This window comes from Mercenaria mercenaria, chromosome 7, assembly GCF_021730395.1.
Source record: "Mercenaria mercenaria strain notata chromosome 7, MADL_Memer_1, whole genome shotgun sequence".
NCBI classification, from domain to species: domain Eukaryota; kingdom Metazoa; phylum Mollusca; class Bivalvia; order Venerida; family Veneridae; genus Mercenaria; species Mercenaria mercenaria.
Genome location: NC_069367.1, coordinates 34264873 through 34284109, shown reverse-complemented (window position 1 = coordinate 34284109; position 19237 = coordinate 34264873). Strand labels below are relative to the sequence as shown.

Sequence of the window (19237 nt, the reverse complement as noted above, 5' to 3'; positions counted from 1 at the left end):
ATGATACCATGCTGGTTTATATCAAAATAAGTTTTACTTTTGCAAAAAGTGGATGACATACTAACATAATTTGATAGCCTTTCATGATCCTTTCATCATTCAGACACGTCAATGAAGAAATTTTAGAAAGATTTCTCAGATATAATGGCAGTCAAAAATGTTTATTTGTCTCAATGACAGTATATCATATCAGATACATTTGCATCATAATCGAAACACTGCGGCTTAATGTAAAAAAAAAGTATTTACAATACAATGGAACAATTGCTTTTAAATGTAAATAGCGAAATGAATGCCGCAAAGTAAGAATTTTGCGTTTCAGTTGCTTGGATCACATTACTTTGTTATATGAACATAAGTTGCAGTGTCATTGCATTTGTAAAACAAAATGAGAAAAAAAACCTGCTGACAGCTGCATTCTAATAATATTAAGAGACAGAAACCTTAATACTTAATGTAATGTAATTTCCTTAATGCAAGGAAATTCAAAAAATGCAGGGAAAAAACGTCTTTTATCAGCTGGAGATGTAAAAAGCTACTTTTTATTCCAATAGTGGCGGAATAAGTTTCCCGTCAAATTCTTCGACATAAATTATAGACTTAAATTACTCAAATATAGAACTTAAACAAACAATAGCAAAACTCATTCTGTCAGATGTGTTGGACCTTATGATAACTTCTTGTTACACGTTTATACTTACCATTCCTTCAAAATTGCACGAGTATTTTATACCAATAAAAAGTTATGATACTAGAAAATATACAGCTTTAAATATATCCATAATGTTGTTTCAAGCAAAGTATGTCATACATTGTAGATACCAGTTTAAACTTTGATCTTCCTTATTCAGTTTCAAATAAGCTCCAGTCAAGGATGAGGGTCAAATGTGTTGCCCATAGTTATGTCAAAACAATATCCTAGAACTTTTCATTCGGAACAATAGAAAAGTCAGTTTGGGAAGTTTCTTGATTGGCTACATAAGGCAGGTGGCTGCTTAATTAATACCTGTAGGTGACCGCTACGGCAGGATGCAATGTATACCTCTATCGCAGTTTAACATTAAATGTGTGACGAAAAAAAAGACTCTTTGAATCTTTATTTCATCTTACACATCATTTCTTGGATTGTAGGACATTTGCCCCCCAGGACATTTGCCCCCCAATGAAAAAATGAACTGCTGGACATTTGCCACCCAGTTGAAATGGCAGATAGGACATTTGCCCCCCATTGCTTATTTTTGGAATGGACATTTGCCCCCCCCCCCCCCCCCCCCAATATTTTTGTCCTATATGCTAGTATATATAACTGTATTTTTGGTTGTTTTATTATGTCAGATTGAAAATGATAATACATGTACTCAGGAAATTGTTAACAAAATAGTAACAGATATATGTTGTGTATTTAGTAATAGTGTTGAAAATAGCTTTGTTAGAAACATTGTTAAAGATAAGCCAAGTGGTACTAGAAGGAAAACTAATTCTATGCCAAGGTGGTTCAATGCTGATTGTAAAACAGCACGGCGTAATTTTCACCGAGCAAAATATCTGTATAAATTACGGAAAAATGAATTACATAAGCAAAATTTGAAATCTTGCAGTAGATTATATAAAAAATCTATGAATGAAAATCATAAAAATTCAAAAGGTCAAATGTAGAAAAACTAAAACAATTGAAAAAATCAAGCCCTAGAGAGTATTGGAAAATTTTGAATGGTGGCAAGAAAAATGTTGTTGCCGTACAGTTAAAAGATATGTACGATTTTTTCAAAAATGTTAACATTAGTAGTAATGGTGAAGATATGCCACCAGATAATGACATGCCAAATATACATACTATCAATAATGATATGCTTAACAGAGAAATATCAATTGAAGAAATTGAATTTGCTGTGAAAGCGCTACAAAAAATAATAAAGCATGTGGCTTAGATGAAGTTTTGAATGAACATATTAAACACTCTATACCTATTTTGAAACATGTATACCATAAGCTTTTCAATATTGTTTTTAACCATGGTATTGTACCTGATTGTTGGACAGTTGGTTAATTAACCCGATATTTAAAAACAAGGGTGATGTTACTGAACCCAGCAATTATAGACCAATAACGATACTTAGTTGCTTTGGTAAATTGTTTACGTCTATATTAAATATACGCTTACAAAAATTTGCAGAGGCAAATGAGCTTATAAATCAGTATCAAGCAGGATTTAGAAAGGGATATTCCACCGTTGATAATATGTACGTACTTAAAATGCTTATCGATTTACTGCATAATTCTAGAAAGAAGCTTTTTTGTGCATTCATAGATTTGAAAAGTGCTTTTGATACTATATATAGGCCAAAATTGTGGACAAAACTCAGTCATTATAATATAACTGGAAAGTTTTTAAATGTTGTTAAAAGTATTTATAATAATGCTAAAACATGTGTGTGTGTAAATGGTGAAAAATCGGAATTTTTTCCATGCACCATTGGTGTAAGACAGGGTGAAAATCTGTCACCTCTTTTGTTTTCATTCTATCTCAACGATCTACATGAATACTTTGAAAGCAGAAACAGTGCACAAGGAGTTACTCTAAATAATGAACTGATTGGTTTAGTTAAATTATTTGTTATTCTGTATGCAGACGACACTGTTATAGTATCAGAGTCGGCTATTGATTTACAAAATGCTATTAATTTATATGAATGTTATTGCTATAATTGGAAATTAACGGTCAATACATCCAAAACGAAAGTTATTGTATTTTCCAAAGGAAGACCCTTACAGTATAATTTTACTTATAAGAATGAGATTTTAGAAATTGTTGAAGAATACAAATATTTGGGTATATCATTTAGTAGAAGCGGTTGTTTTTCTAAGGCAAAACAGCATATTGCAAACCAAGCTACCAAAGCTATGTATTGTCTATTAAAAAAAGCAAAAAACCTACAATTACCTATAGATATGCAGATAGATTTATTTGATAAACTTGTTAAACCTATTTTATTGTATGGTTGTGAATGTTGGGGTTATGGTAATAATAATGTTCTTGAAAAAATACAACTGAAATATCTTAAACATATATTGGGTCTGAAATCAAGTACACCCAATTGCATTGTATACGGTGAAACTGGTGTTAAACCATTAAGTATTGATATAGATACCAGGATGGTTAGCTTTTGGTCTAAACTTGTTGTACCTAATGCTTTTAAGTTGTCTTGTTCCCTATACTTTATAGTACTTAGCAATTTTAATAAATGTGCAAATGTTAATAGGCAGACATTTCAATGGATCAAACATATCCGTGATATATTTGTTAAATGTGGTTTACTTAATGTGTGGACTAATCAAGAATTTCCAAACCACAAATGGTTGATTGCATGCGTCAAACAGAAGTTGTCCGATCTATTTTTGAATGAATGGTATTCCACCATCAATAATTCAAGTAAATGTAAAAATTATCGATTGTTTAAAGAAAAATTCCAGTTTGAACCTTACTTAGTTAATACACCTCATAACTTACTTAGATATGTAATTAAATTTAGAACGCGTAATAACAGACTCCCGGTTGAAACGGGAAGCTGGAATGGAACAGAACTTCACTTACGTAAATGTACACTGTGTAATTGTATAGGAAGTATAGGTGATGAATATCACTATTTGTTAGAATGTAAAGAACTGTCTGTATTAAGAAGAAGATTACTAGAACGACAAAATTTAAGACGCCCAAATATTATGCTGTTTAAATCTATTATGAACATCAACACAAAACATTTTGATAAATATAGACATTTTTGTATGTTTGTAAAGGAAATTATTATGAAATTTCATAACAGGTAAATTTTAGGAACTATATGTATTATGCAAAGTTTGAATTGTTTTCAATGCACTAACTGGTTTTATTAATTCGTCTCTGTTAGAAACGCCACCTGTTATCTATCGGGCCATTTTGTATTTGATATTTCTATGGAGAAGTAATATACATTGAAGTTTATAAATACATGTTGACTACTATTAAAAACGTATCTCCCTCCTTTGTACAAAACGAGACACGTACATGTTTACATATCTTTTATATATTATAATATGTATATTTGTTATAGCTCATATTGTCATGTACTACATGAATTGAGTATTGAATAAACTTGAAACTTGATTATCAAAATTACTCTAAAAGGCAATTTTCAGTAACAAAAAAGTGTTTTAGTAAAAATAATTTGATAAATATGTTAATTACTTTCAGGTGTTAAGGTAAATAATAGCCTATTATTGAGTAATAAAAGTGCTCATAACAGTGTTATAATTTCTTAATTAGTGCAATGTTTTTAACACTCAAACTTGTTAATTTGGCAATTATCTACTACAAAATTGTATAAAACAAAGCCATTGTCCCCTAAAATATGACGAATGTCTTGTATCAAGTTCCCAAAAAATCACTGGGGGACAAAACTATTGGGGGGCAAATGTCCGTTTCAAAAATAAGCACTGGGGGGCAAATGTCCTATCTATCATTTCAACTGGGAGGCAAATGTCCAGCAGTCCACTTTTTCATTGGGGGGCAAATGTCCTGGGGGGCAAATGTCCGGATCCCCATTTCTTGAGCCTTTAAATTTATTTCATGAATTTCTTTTTTTAATATATTTTTATTGTCGAAAAATGACGAAAAGTCTGTGCGTATGTTAGTATGCTGAGCAACGTGCCTGTGATGTGCATTATAGATCTACTCGGGTCATACTGGTCAGTCGCTTTCAGAAGAAGCTACACGTTCTATTTCTTTTCCCAAAATCTTCACCCATGGGGAGATTTCACTGACCTACACAAAGGGAAGTGGATTCCATTTTTCACATCTTATAGCTATTTCCAAACATTCACAAAGATTTATTTTTCATTCGTGTAACCTCCCATTGGGCAATTACAACCGGAGCAAAAATAAATCTACAAGAAAAGTTTACATCCTACGTTTTCTGGCGATTTTATGTTTAATTTACAATAGAAATTCATTTTTTCCCAAACCTAATCTGATTTCAAAGCATGATTTAGAATAAAAATAAACCGATGATGTTGATGCCAAAAGCAAAATCATTGGAAACTTAATTATTTATCATTTTAGTTTATATTATATGTATTTCATTTTATCAAAATATCATTGATGGTACAACGGTTTATTTCAAGTTGCACTTATTTTGAAGAATATTAATCCTCACCATACTGGACACGATTGATTCTGCTTTTGCGGCCAGTGTAGACCAAGATCAGCCTGCCAATTCGTGCAGTCTGATCATGGTCTGCACTGTTCTCTATTCAGTCAGTAAATTTTCAGTGAACACTCCTTCAAATGATAAATGGTACTGCCTAAATTGAAAAGGTGGACCAGTCCATTATAGAAATTTAGCATGGTAAGGGTTAAGCGCTAAGTTGCTGTTGGAGCGTTGTATGGTTATATGCAGACGATAGGTAATGCCGCGGGGAAATGTGGTCTCATGATTCATTTATGCTGTAATCATCAATTAATATCTATTTGATGAAATTTTATCTAATTTAACGTCACAAATAATGTATAATTGATGATTTGATACGCATTTTGCACTCATCTCTGTTGTGAGATATATTGATATCCACCTTGTCATTGTATGAAAGAAAAACTTTTTTAGAGAAAACTAATGTCTTTTTCAGCATGAGAGCAACATAAGACGGAACTTTATAGGGTAAATGGTTTGAACATTTTTACATTTAATTTTACTCGAATGAGCTTCGTCAATAAGAATATTATACATATACCTCCCAAAAAGTAGGCCTTGTGTTGATTCGATACCTCCATAGCAAGAGAAACACATTACAAACGAACCATAAATCGGTATAAGTACCCGAGGTTGAGCGCGGAGTTAAAGGGTAATGTGTCTCTTTTTTAAAATATTTAATTCAAGCACACCTACTTTAGCCCAGTACATAATCATATTCCTTAGAATCAGCACTCAATTGCCTCGGTAAAATTGAATTGTCCGAAATTATTTCCAATTTACCAGCTTAAATAATTTCAACTGGTTAATTTTTTGACTTTTTCTCAGTCCTGCCGGCATTTTATATCAAGAACTCGATCAATGATCCATGATGCATAAATCACAATTATAAAGTTATTGCAATTACTACTAAATTTTTGGCAAAATAAACAAAAGTTACAAAGCTAATAAAAGTTCCTGTTTTTTGATTAAATAGACCCAGAAGGGCCTATTACACTCTTTATACTATTCCTATATCACTTCTTGTAATGTTTTTATTCAACTTTAACACTTCTAAATAAATTTCCAATTCTTATGTTTAGCTCTTGAACACTACTACTATAATTCAAATGACATGACACATCAAAAACTAAGAACCAAGTGACGCTAAATTCGCGGTTTTTCAATATAAAGAAATAAGCAATCCAATCAAAATACCTGTATTATCGATAATCAATAACACCTGTTAATATAAAACACTGGTTACCGGTTCAATTCTAAGGAATATGATTATGTACTGGGCTAAAGTAGGTGTGCTTGAATTAAATATTTTAAACGAATTTAAAATAAACCCATTAATCGGTATAAGTACCCGAGGTTGAGCGCGGAGTTAAAGGGTAATGTGTCTCTTTTTTATTATAACAACAGCACAACAAAGTGTGTTTTTAATCAAATATCCTACTTTTCTTGGGGGATCCCCCACAAACCCTCCTATGGGGGAGGGTAAGACACAACCTCCCTAACTAACCCCTCTGACTGTCGTCGCTTTGCCTTACCACTCAAAATTACCTAACAACCATGAACAAACGCGCGCACTCAATTGCCTCGGTAAAATTTAGTCTCTCGCTACGGCCATGATTTATGGTTGGGCAATTCATGATTATTCCAAACATTGTACATTCCACATTGAAATAAAATATTCTGAACACATTTCCGGCAGCTTTGTACATGGAAATAAAATTCCGGTGGTTCTTCTTCTTATTCTTCTTCCGGATAATGTGCTGGACTCCTCTGGAGCATCGTCATACAATTGTGACTATGTACATGTGTGAATGGAAAATCAGTGCATCTAAAAGCAAGATAAAAACATTCTGCTCCAGAGTTACATGTGTAGCCTGCGACATCTAGGGACGGGGCTGACAATACCTCTTCTGGTAGCCCGTCCCAAAATTGGATTCCGGAAAGGAAGAACGAGTGCTTGTATGCGTTTACATAGGTGTAAGGCTGAAGGAATCTATTTGCATGGTCTCTGGTGTGTACGCCAGTTGGAATCAGTAATTGGGCTCGGATGTCCACCAAGTAATTGATGACCCGGTACATCATTACTGCCTTGGTTTGTTGACGACGGGATGCTGGTGTCTCCCAGTTCAACTTTTGCACCATGGCGGTAACGCTGCTGGTGTGTCTGTAGTTACCAGTACATGACCGGGCTGCCCTCCTTTGGACTTTCCCGAGCTTGTTGATGTTGGACAGGGTGTGGGGGTCCCATACTGACGAGGCATACTCGAGCTGAGGTCGGACCAATGATTTGTAGCAAGTTGCCTTGATGTCATGTGGTCAATGTGATATATTCCTACGTAGGAAGGCTGTTGTTGTGTTGGCCTTCTTGGCTGTGTTGTCGATGTGACTGTTCCAGGATAGAGTATTGTCGAGTGTAACGCCCAAATACTTCGCCTTATCCGTCTGCTTTAGTGTTTGGCCATGGATGAAATATGAGGCATCTATGATATTTCGCTTGTTAGTGATGCGAATCATCTCGCACTTGTCGGGGTTGAACGCCATCAACCATTCCCGTTCCCACTCCTGTAGTTGGTCGAGGTCTTCTTGAAGTACCTTGCTATCTTTGTCCGAGCTGATCGTTCTGTAGAGAAGGCAGTCGTCGGCAAAGAGGCGTGCTGTAGACTTGACTCTCTCTCTCTCTCTCTCTCTCTCTGGTAAGTTACTGATGTAGACCAAAAACAGGAGAGGTCCTTGTACTGTCCCTTGTGGGACGCCTGATGTCACTGGTCTCCCCTTCAAGTACGACCTATTGTTGTTAGCGAGGAAGCTATTTATCCATCCGAGTCTTGCCCCTGATCTCATACTGGTCATGTTTGGCCGACAGACGTCGATGGGGTTCTTTATCGAACGCCTTGGAAAAGTTAAAATCAATTATACCTTACCCCCAGCAATTTGCCGGTACCCATTTACAGCTGGGTCGACTGAGGCAATCGTGATAAAGTGCCTTGCCCAAGGACAAACCGCAATGGGAGTAGCCAGGAATCGAACCCGGGGCATTCACCTCCGTAGGAAAGCGTCTTAGCCCTCTTGACCAATGCGTCCACCATTGTATTGTTTCTCTATTCCAAAATCTACCTTTAAATTGATACAAAAAAAACCCGCATATTACTGGGCAAACTTATGGACTGTAAGGATTTCTGATTGAGGCATTGCCTTATTTCATATTAAAGAAGATGGTAGATAACCATTTCCAATATTCATTTTTCCATAGCCGTTCATAAAAATAGGGCAGTCCGTATTTGTACCACTGTATAAGCATTAAAACATACATCGGGAATGAAGTAATTTAGTTCGCTTTTCGTGCGCGTTCGCATCAGTTTCGATTAATTATTTAGTAGTTCTACGCCTTGGATTTTGTAGTCGTTATTACAATAAGTGGAAAACACGCACCGACAGATGAAAGAGCTATTTCCTGTGAAAAGTGAAAAACTAAATTGACTTAATTTTACCCATTTTATCGGCGGAATACAAACGTTTTAGAATAAAAACCTTTCAGGTTTGTTGTGCACACTTTCTTGATCTAAGAAGACTGCTTAAAATTTGTGTTACTTTACCAAACTTTCAGTCACGCTGAAAAATTAGGCAAATGGCATTTATGCCCGACTCTGCTGAATGATCTTTGAAATTATTCATTCATGTTGAAATTATTATATGAATTAGAATTTCAGAACAGTTGTTATAGTAGTCGTCATGTGTTTATCTTTTGATGCTTTGGAATTTGTAAATTCACATTTCTGTAGATTAAAGAGTTCTTTCCCTTTGTCCTTACAAAATGGAAAGTGTCCTCTGTTGGACTGCCCACTTATATACTTTTTGTCTACATTTAATATGGGTGGACTGATAGCTCAGCGGTTTGCACACTGGTTTCTAATCCAGAGGTCCAGGGTTAGATCCCCGACAGATGCCTCAGGAGTTTTCAACTAGACGTGTACTGGTCAGAAACCCAGGTAATCCTTGCGTGTATCGGTGCTATACACTGGTCACGTTAAAGAACCAAGGGGTCAATTAAAAAAGAGCTAGGGTCTGGTACCCGGATTCCCTTGTATCTAAATAGCTGTCTCATACCTGTCAAGTCTGACGCTTGAATCATGATTCTCACGAATTCAAGGTTTGATCATGACTTAACGAACTCGTAGCATTTTCTCACGCTTTCTAAAAAAATCAGACCAAAAAATTTGTGGACCACTTATTTTCTCTCATTTGGCATCTGGCATAGTTATTTTAAGACAGGATGAGACAACAATAAACAGAAAACACATGTCAAGTGTCATTTTCAATGTACTGATTACGTAACGGACCTGCCGAAACTGGTTCTGGCCAGTTTTTGCTTTAACCGAAGCTTCCCGAGAGAGATTGTACCAATCAAATTGATGCGATAATTTCCGTATGACAACGAGCCAATTACGTAAATCATCAATATTGACTGACTTGTTTAGGGCTGTCATCGATAGAAACGATATCGATGTATCAACGATATTTTTTGGTCGATCGATTATCGATTCCCATTTTCAAAAATCGATATTTTACAGAGAGAAAAAAAACTGTCTAGATAAACACTCAGACCCTCTAAAACAACTTTTTCTGCCTGCAAAAATGTGCCGTAAGTAACGGAAGTTGTCAAAAAGGTCATGTCTAAACCTGTACCGTAGCAGTCTTTTCCCACTAGCCGGCACTACCTGTATGGGTAGAAGTAAAAAGGGCTCAACTTCCGAATCTGTTATCATAAAGTTACGTTGTCCTGTCTTGAAAGGTCGCTCCGTTGTTTGTGCATGTAAAACATAGTGTATATACTCTTTCTACGCCAAGCTCGGCTTTTTACTTGTTCGCGTATAGCTGATCACTCAAGAAAAGGTACAGAATTTAGCTAGTGCCCGTAACAATAACAATCAAAGTTGGCCGAAGAGGAAGCCGTCACCAGTTTAAATAGTGGAAAAAGAGTCAAAAGACGGAAAGAAAAGCTTTGTTTGTGTTCCTAGAAACAAGGGTGTTGCTTAAACATGTCTTGCAGTACAACAAACAGTCAAACACTACAAATTTGAGGGCCCATCGAAAACTTGGGCAGAAGAATAAAAAAGAAAAGAAAATCATGCAGTGCCAGCACCGAATGTAAGTGCAAGGTAAAAATTACGCAGGGTATGAAACAGGCTAACAAATAAATAAAAACATGTAAATAAATAAATCATTAATTAATTTAATAAATAAATAGATATCTGTGGAAGAGAAATGCAGAATTTTAGCTGTTGAAACCCGACTCCAGTGCCTGGTATTATAAAATCACTAAGTTGTAAAGTAGGATAAATGCAAAAGAGGAGTGAAAGCACAATAAAGATCTATGAAAGATTTTATTAATTTTCATTTATCTTATTTATTTCATAGATACAAATACAACACTATCAAACAGTAATATGAAAAGTAGGCAATAAAACTAAACATTAACAAGAAGGTATATAGCATGCGCATGAATACCCTTACAGAAGAAAAAGGCCTGCTGCGTACTCTTGCTGTGTACATACAGCGTATATGATGCGTACATGATGTGTACTGAAATGTGGCTTTAAATAGTACGCAGGATATACACCGCACATACACCGATAGTACGTTTGTAGTACACTTTTGACATGCAAATGAGCTCTGCCGCGTACTACTTGCTGCGTATATGCTGTGGACTACATAGTACACAGGATGTACGCTGGAGGAATTTAGTATGCGGGAAATAGTACGCAGCATGTACGCGGCACATACACTTTTCACATGCAAATGAGCCTGCGGTGTACTACCCCTGCGGCGTACATGCTGTGTACTCCTGCGGCGTACATTCAGTGTACTCCTGGCCAGAGTCCTGCGGCGTACATGCTGTGTACTCCTGCTGCATACATGCTGTGTACTCTTGTGGCGAAACTGCTGTGATAATGTAAATTCCTTACCCCACCAACTTTCTTATGCAAATGCTGATCATTTGGACAGAAAAAAACAGAAAAAAGATAAGTGACATGCATCAATAAGTATTTACCCTTACCAAAATAATGTAGATTGATGTTATCAAATAAATTAGTATGCTTTTCTTCATCCACTTTTCAATGAAATAAATCAGTTTTTGTAGCATGTAATTTGGTAAACATCTAAAGAAAATGGCGTAACTGCATCAAGGGGAAACAACTTTAATGCAACTAAATATAAGTGTTATAAATTTCGAAGTATCTGCAGTGTACATGCAGTGTACTATTTTCTTGTACAAGTCTCTCCTGTGTACATGCAGTGTACTCCTTAAATTTTCAGAGTCTGTGCTGCGTACTTGAAGTGTACTAGTGACCTCCTGCGTACATGCTGTGTACTCGTCGAAATAGTACGCGGCATGTACGCGGCATGCGGTGTATGTAAAATGTACTCCTCTGGCGTACTACTGTGTTCGCGGCATATACACAGCAAATACGCAGCATGTACGCCACAGAGGCTTGCTTCTGTAAGGGTAAATAGGTTGTTAGTCTAACTTAATAATCGATATATCGATGTATCGTCGATATTTGTCATCCGATATATCGGTATCGTCGATATGCCAAAGACCCAATCAATGACAGCCCTAGACTGGTTACTATTTATGCTATTCGTGGACATTGCATTGTCGGAAAAAAATTAGAACCATTCGCGCACTTGACCTTGACCGACACTAAAAAAAAAACATGAAGATGCTGGAAAAAAAAAGAATTATTCGTCAAAATATAACAACGCGTGGGAACTGGAATTTCCTTTACTTAGAAAAGCAGACAATGGACCTAGTTTTGCTTTCTGCAAGCAGTGTAGGAAGTAAGTTGTATGCACAACCGTTTTTCCGGTGCAGGTTCAAAACAAAAGTACATTCAAATCGAAAGTAGAATATGTAGATCAGTGAGACGTTTATGTATTATACATTTAGGTTCATTGATACATTTTATATCACGGCTGTAATAAAAACTCAAAACAGTTTCACTGACAAAACCACATTATTTTTTTTATTTGTCCCTAGTTGTGCATGGTGCATGTTAGGTTCTTTCAGAAAAAAATTCTGCACAGTTATGGGAGATTGTTTTTTGCTATATACTATATACATACAGTTTGCATATGCAGCCTTGTGTGCGATTAATCTTCCGAACCCTTGCACACAGTTTAATGAAACTTCACATAAGTGATCAGTACCAACCCTAGTTGTACATGGTCATGTTAAGTTCTTTTAGATAAATATTCTGCAGAGTTGTGGACTTTGTTTTTTGTTGCTATACTATATATACATACAGTCTATGTACATAATAAAGTCCACATAAGTATGCAATCTTGTGTGCGTCAGATTGCAATGTACTGTGTCAGTTGGTATCGGGGTACATTCATCACCTTTAGTGATAGCTCTAGTTATACCCCCACCAAACATGTTTGAGGGGGGTATATAGGAGTCAGTTTTGTCGCGTCCCGAAATCTATTATCTCAGTTATTACCAAATGGATTTGATTCAAACTTAAAATACATGTTCCACCTTATCACCCACATCATGTGACACAAGGTGCATAACTCTTGAAACCAAGTTTTCATGAATTATGTCCCCTTTTACTTAGAATTTAAGGTTAATTTTGTTGTATTTTCACTATATCTCAGTTATTACTAAATGGATTTGATTCAAACTTAAAATAGATGTTCCACCTCATCACCCACATCATGTGACATAAGGTGCATAACTCTGACACCATTTTTTTATGAATTATGCCCCTTTTTACTTAGAATTTAAGGTTGATTTTGATGTATTTTCACTTTATCTCAGTTACTACTGAATGGATTTGATTCAAACTTAAAATAGATGTTCCACCTCATCACCCACATCATGTGGCCACATCATGTGACACAAGGTGCATAACTCTGACACCAAGTTTTCATGAATTATGTCCCCTTTTACTTAGAATTTAAGGTTAATTTTGTTGTATTTTCACTATATCTCAGTTATTACTAAATGGATTTGATTCAAACTTAAAATAGTTGTTCCACCTCATCACCCAGATGATGTGACATAAGGTGCTTAACTCTGACATAAATTTTTTATGAATTATGTCCCCTTTTACTTTAAATTTAAGGTTGATTTTGATGTATTTTCACTATATCTCAATTATTACAAAATGGATTTGATTCAAACTTAAAACAGATGTTCCACCTCATCACCCACATCATGTGACACAAGATGCATAATTCTTACACCAATTTTTCATGAATTATGCCCCTTTTTACTTAGAATTTAAGGTTAATCTTGATGTATTTTCACTATATCTCAATTACTACTGAATGGATTTGATTCAGACTTAAAATAGATGTTCCACCTCATCACCCACATCATGTGACACAAGGTGCATAACTCTGACACTATTTTTCTTGAATTGTGTTTCCTTTTACCTAGAATTGAAGGTTAATTTTGATGTATTTTCACTATATCTCATTCTGATTGGCTTAAAGCCAAAGGGAAGTAACCTTTTTTTAACCTTTGTACTGAGTTTCTTCCCCTTAAGTTCCAGGAATTAGTCTATTTTTAGAAATCCTATTTTTAGATTTTCAATATTTCAGGTATTTTTCTAACTTTTTTATTATAAGTCCTATGTAAAAAGTAAAAACATTTTTCCGTGGTAACATGGGTCGGTAAGACACTTTTTTGTATTCACTTTTAGTGTATCTCTAATATTAGAGATTTAATATATTTACTAGTATTACTATACTAGTATTATACTAGTATTACTTATATGTGGAAGCCCAGGATGAAGTACTCCAAAGTATTTTTAAGATTCCTTATGGTTGCCATTCTTCTGTGACAAGATCGTATGGTGGGGGTATGAGTCACTCCTGTGACAGTTCTAGTTTCATAAGATTTCATGTGAAAATAAACTAAAGTTAAAGACATGCACTGTTTATTTTCTGTAGGCTGCATAAACACCAAATTAACATCATTCAAACCATTATCTGAAAACACGTGACGATGCCGTCATGGGTAATTATTAATGTGTAGTTACCCCATGGGCCATGACAGTGTTGTCTTGATTTCAAGGTCAAGAAAAACAACACATGTCACAGAATACATAATTTTTGTCCTTCACAGAGAAAAAGAAAATTAGATTTTATTAGTCTTATTATCTTGTTATTTATTACGAAACTTGGATTACCAAAATATACATACATGTATATGTAAAAGCTGTGACGATAGCGTCACAGGACATAAATACATTTGTGGTTTGGTTTTTAGGTATTGGACATGTTAGGTCGTCACCGTCGTTGCGGGTTATGTTTTGCATATCTCATAAAGTATTTTGACCCAGAGTCAGCAAACCTGATAGCATTGTTATTTAGCATGGAAGTTGTGCACTGGTCTAGTGTGGATCTGACAGAGCCAGACCAGATTTTTATGGTGTTTGACTTAATAAGTCTTAAGTTATAAATTTAAACAGACACACAAAGTCTTTAAAAGTTTTTGTTGCAGTTGCAGTTATCTTAAAAATATTTCATCTAGTCATGAAACCATGTACAGTAGCAGTGTTCTATGGACAATGCATCTAGTTTCATTAAATATCTGGCTTTTTTTATATACTGGTAGTCTGTGAAGACATGATTTTCATTTCTTTGACAATAACAGATCTATGAAACTTAATTAAATTTTAAAATTATTTTAGCTGCCATGTCATCAGATATAGAAGACGAAGCTAAATAATCCTTCTAATAAAGTGCGTCACATGTTTTACATCCAAAGCTATCATTGGTTTTCGCTTATTTTAAGTGACATCGCTTTTATACTAAAGATGGAGTGGCACATGGTAGTGTTTTTGAATACATTAAGTCTGTGAGACTTACTGGCATGTTTATTAAGTTGCTTTTAGAACATCTGGCCAGGGCAATTCAGGGATGGCGAGAATAGGAGTGTCGAATATACAACTCATAAGTCAAAGCCCGAAGGCATGTCATACCATACATGTGATAACAGTCGTGACCAGTTGAAAATGGACAATTTCTACCAATATGTAGTCCATGTTTAGGTTTGGCTATGGGTATGGTAATTGATGTCCCTCGCTTCTTATATCTAGGTGAATGGTAATTATATAGACTTTTGTGAAAATGAGTCTTGTGACCAGTGTCCCAATACCAAGGGACCAGAAAAAAAGCATATTTATCAGATACATGTAAGCAAAAATTGATCACACTAAATCTCCTGAAGAAACAAATTGTAGATACAAACATTTTTGTTGTCTTAACCCTTATAATGCTGGACACGATTGACTCTGCCTTTGCAACCATTGTAGATCATAATAAGCCTGCACATCCATGCAGTCTGATCAAGATCTGCACTGTTCCCCATTCAGTCAGTATAATTTTGGTAAGCACCTCTTTTAACAGTTAATGGTACTGATGGACAAGTTCATTATTTAAGTTAGCAGGGTAAGGGTTAAGTTACAAATTAAGTGTTGCATGCCCTGATTGTTCCCAATTTGTATGGACCCAGACTCTTTTTCCAGAGTGGCCAAAAAAGTTGCTGGTTGTTGGCAGGCAATACTAATTGAATATTTCCTTTCACTTGTTTTCTTCTAATTCTGAGGTAATTGTTTTTCCTAGCAACACTAATTAACACTAATTATGGTGCTCTTCTTTTAAATATTCAGAGGTCATGTAGGATGTAATGACTAGACTTCTGAATACTGGTACCAGTAAATATCTCAGCAATTTTTTTTCTGTGCAGTTTTGTTTTTTATTGCATCAGTAAGAGATAGAACCTCAAGTTTATAACATGGAATAAAGCATAAGTTTGATTTTTTAGTCTTTTCAAGTAACCAGATATTAATTTACAAACTTACCGGAATTTTACAATAGTAACTTGCACTGTCACTATTGAGTGGAATATCGTAATGGCTTTAGACATATTACAATAATTTGTTTTCATAATAAAGACAAATATTTGTCTGTGTATGAATGACATTTGCTTCATTGCATCATGTGCTTTTGTTAGCTTATTTACTTAGAAAATGAACTTATTACCATACTTGTATGCTATACATGTAGATTATGTATCTCTGTCAAATCTAGGTCAAGGTTAATATCTATTCAGTTTTGGACTTAAGTTATGGCCCTTGAATAATTTGACTGTTACTATTCAATTAAGTAGAGTGTTTTGAAATTAATTTGCTCAGATTGTCATACAATGTGGCAGTTTGGCACTCCGATTTCGAATAAAATGACAATGCTTGGCTGAAAACTTGAAATGTCATATTTGCAAGCCAGTTACAAGCATATCAGAGTTCTGCTGAGGTTTTCAGCAGAATGGGCCCATGGCCCATCTACCCTGAAAACATGTGGCCATTCTGAAACTTTTTGGGCCATTCAAATTTTACAAATTTAAAAAAACTTTACTTTTCTTATTCTTTAAATACACAAAGTTCATGTCATTAATTCTATTTTTCCTTACAACTTAACCATGTATACTCAACCAACAAGTTCTTATGAAAGCTCCGTTTGTCAGATGTTTTACTCTACTTTTTTACCATTGTTTTCGGTTTACTTAAATTACTTGACTGGGTGGGGATCAGATCACTCTGTGATTCTGAGGTTGTTGTTTAATGTTCAGCACTGTCTTTAATAGTTGAATCGTCGCTTTTGTTCAATGTATCATTTTCATTTGTATCTTTCGCCGATGTAACTAAAGTCTGGTTCATTTCCTTGGGGGCAGGACTGAAAAATTCGTGCAAAATCGCTTTTCCTTTCGGTGTGGTCGCCATTTTGATACAGTGATGGTGCAATTATCACAACACATTACTTTTTCAAATCCATTGCAGTGATGTCCCCTGGAGGTATGTCTATCTACTGTGTATTAGACTGGCAAACTAGCGATCATTATTGGGTTTGATTTTTAGATTTTCTGGCGCGCCAAAGGCCCACCGACACGTTTTATGGTGCGCCATTCATATTTTTTTCGCGCCAATGGCGCAAAAATGCAGCCTCAGCAAAACTCTGGCATATTATATAAAGATGTAAGATTTGTAAGCCATTTATAAGCATTTGATATAAAGCACAAAATGAAGAAATGTCAGATTTGTAAGCCATTTATAAGCATTTGATATAGTGCACAAAATGAAACAAAGATCTACATGTTTATGAGGAAATATGGACATCTGTTTATATTAACTTTCTACAGTGACTTTCTAAGGCTGCTATTTCCCTATGGACCATATCAATTTGTACAAAAAGTGATCCAGAAAAAGAAGTTTTATATTACCACTATGTTGAAAATTGATGCCGGAATTATGAATGCTTCCAGATTATTGAAGTCAGTTCAGTGTTGCTTGGCTTTTTCACCAATATTTCATAAGGAATAATATGTTTTTCTTTCTAATTTTAGAAATTGAAGCCAAATTCAGCATATTTGCTTCTTTTAATTACAATATTGAGACCGTTTCTACAACTGTGACTGTAGCGCGAGTGACAGCAGGGATCAATACTCACATCAGTTTGTAGCAATCGCATGTTCTTGTTTCGTTCCAGCCACAGTTTTCTAAAGGCGAATTCATTTAATTGTTATCTGATTTTTTTTTTCTTTAGAAATTCTATAGGATGATGTATTAATGACTTTTTTAATTGTTAATGCCAGTGTGTTGATGCTTTTGGAAAACTTTTTTTTATTTTGATTCATAAAATAATTGGAAATACGCTTTGTGGATTAAATTGAAAATTTCTTCCAAATGACCTGATACAGAACTTGCCAAAGGATTATTGAGGAATTAAAACAGATGTCAGGGTTTGTATATTCTTTAAAAAAATTGGGGAAAAACATGAAATTTGTGTCTTATGTTGTGTAAATTGTGCTCAGGCTGGTGTAACATGTTTGAACCAAAAGTCCCCAAATGGCAGGTCTGTTCAGCAATGCCTTGTCTGCTTTGACTTAAGTTTGCCTCCATGAGTATGTTATACATGTATTTAGATTAGAATATAAGTATCAGTACATTTGACGTAATTAAATTCTTGCTACGGGACACTGCTGAAATGTAGTTCATTAAAAAATATTTGTAATGAGTTATGATGTGTGGTTTTGAATTTTGCGGGACAACTTGTAAGTGGTTGCACTTGCCCGTCTGTTGTTAGGCTTTCACAGGGGCACAAGAAGGCATATCTTTATTGGCTTGTCTGATTGTTGACAAAATCTACAAGTTATTGTCGATACTTACATAGGGTTGGTTAAGATTTTTGTTTAGTCCACTTTTTCTGTAGAACTGTGAGAGCTATAGGTTTTAAACTTTGTATGCTTTGTTTACCACTATCATAAGAGTAGGTAGGCCAAGAACTGTAACTCTCACATGCATGTTGCTTGAATTGGGGCCCTTTTTGCACTTAGAAATTGTGATATTTTGGTAAAAAAATCTTGTTAAGGCCCTCTTTACGTAAATACTGTAAGACATAATATAGCTTTGAAACTTTGCAATCCTGTTTTTCATCATTAAATGAGTAAGTAGACTAAGAAACATAACACTGGCATGCATTTTGTCAGAATTGATTAATTATAGCCATATTTGTACTTAGAAAACTGAGATTTCTTGGTTGAAATTTTTGTTTACTGGACTACTATACGAGTAGTAGCAGTAAAACTTTGTACAGTAGTTTATCATTATTAGGCAAATACGTAGACCAAGAATTACAATTCTGACTTTCAGTTTCTTAGAATGACCCTTTATGTTCTGTGTGTCCATTTTTCTTGAATATTGTAAGAGCTATAGCTTTGAATTTTTTTGATAAGGCCTAAAAAAAAATCTTTGTTTCCAGTAACATGGTAAAAAAAAATAGGATCTGAATTTTTTTTTTATTAAGTGAGACTTTTCGGAAATTATTTTTATGTCAAAAAATGAATACAAATAAGGGGGTTATGCCTTTAGAGCAGCAGTAAGTTGATTTCTAACATCACTGAATATGTTTAAAGCATAAAATGTGAAGTTTTGCAACTTTTTGTT

The 19237-nt window shown here is 34.9% G+C and overlaps 1 protein-coding gene across 1 annotated transcript in view; it reads left to right on the top strand.

Moving 5' to 3' along the window:
- The first annotated feature begins 8639 nt into the window (after positions 1-8639).
- Positions 8640-19237, top strand: part of LOC123555947 (FERM, ARHGEF and pleckstrin domain-containing protein 1-like) — a 137335-nt gene continuing 126737 nt past the window's right edge. The window contains exon 1 of the mRNA XM_053547095.1: positions 8640-8757. The gene's annotated coding sequence lies outside the window, so the exon portion shown is untranslated. The remainder of the gene's footprint in view (positions 8758-19237) is intronic.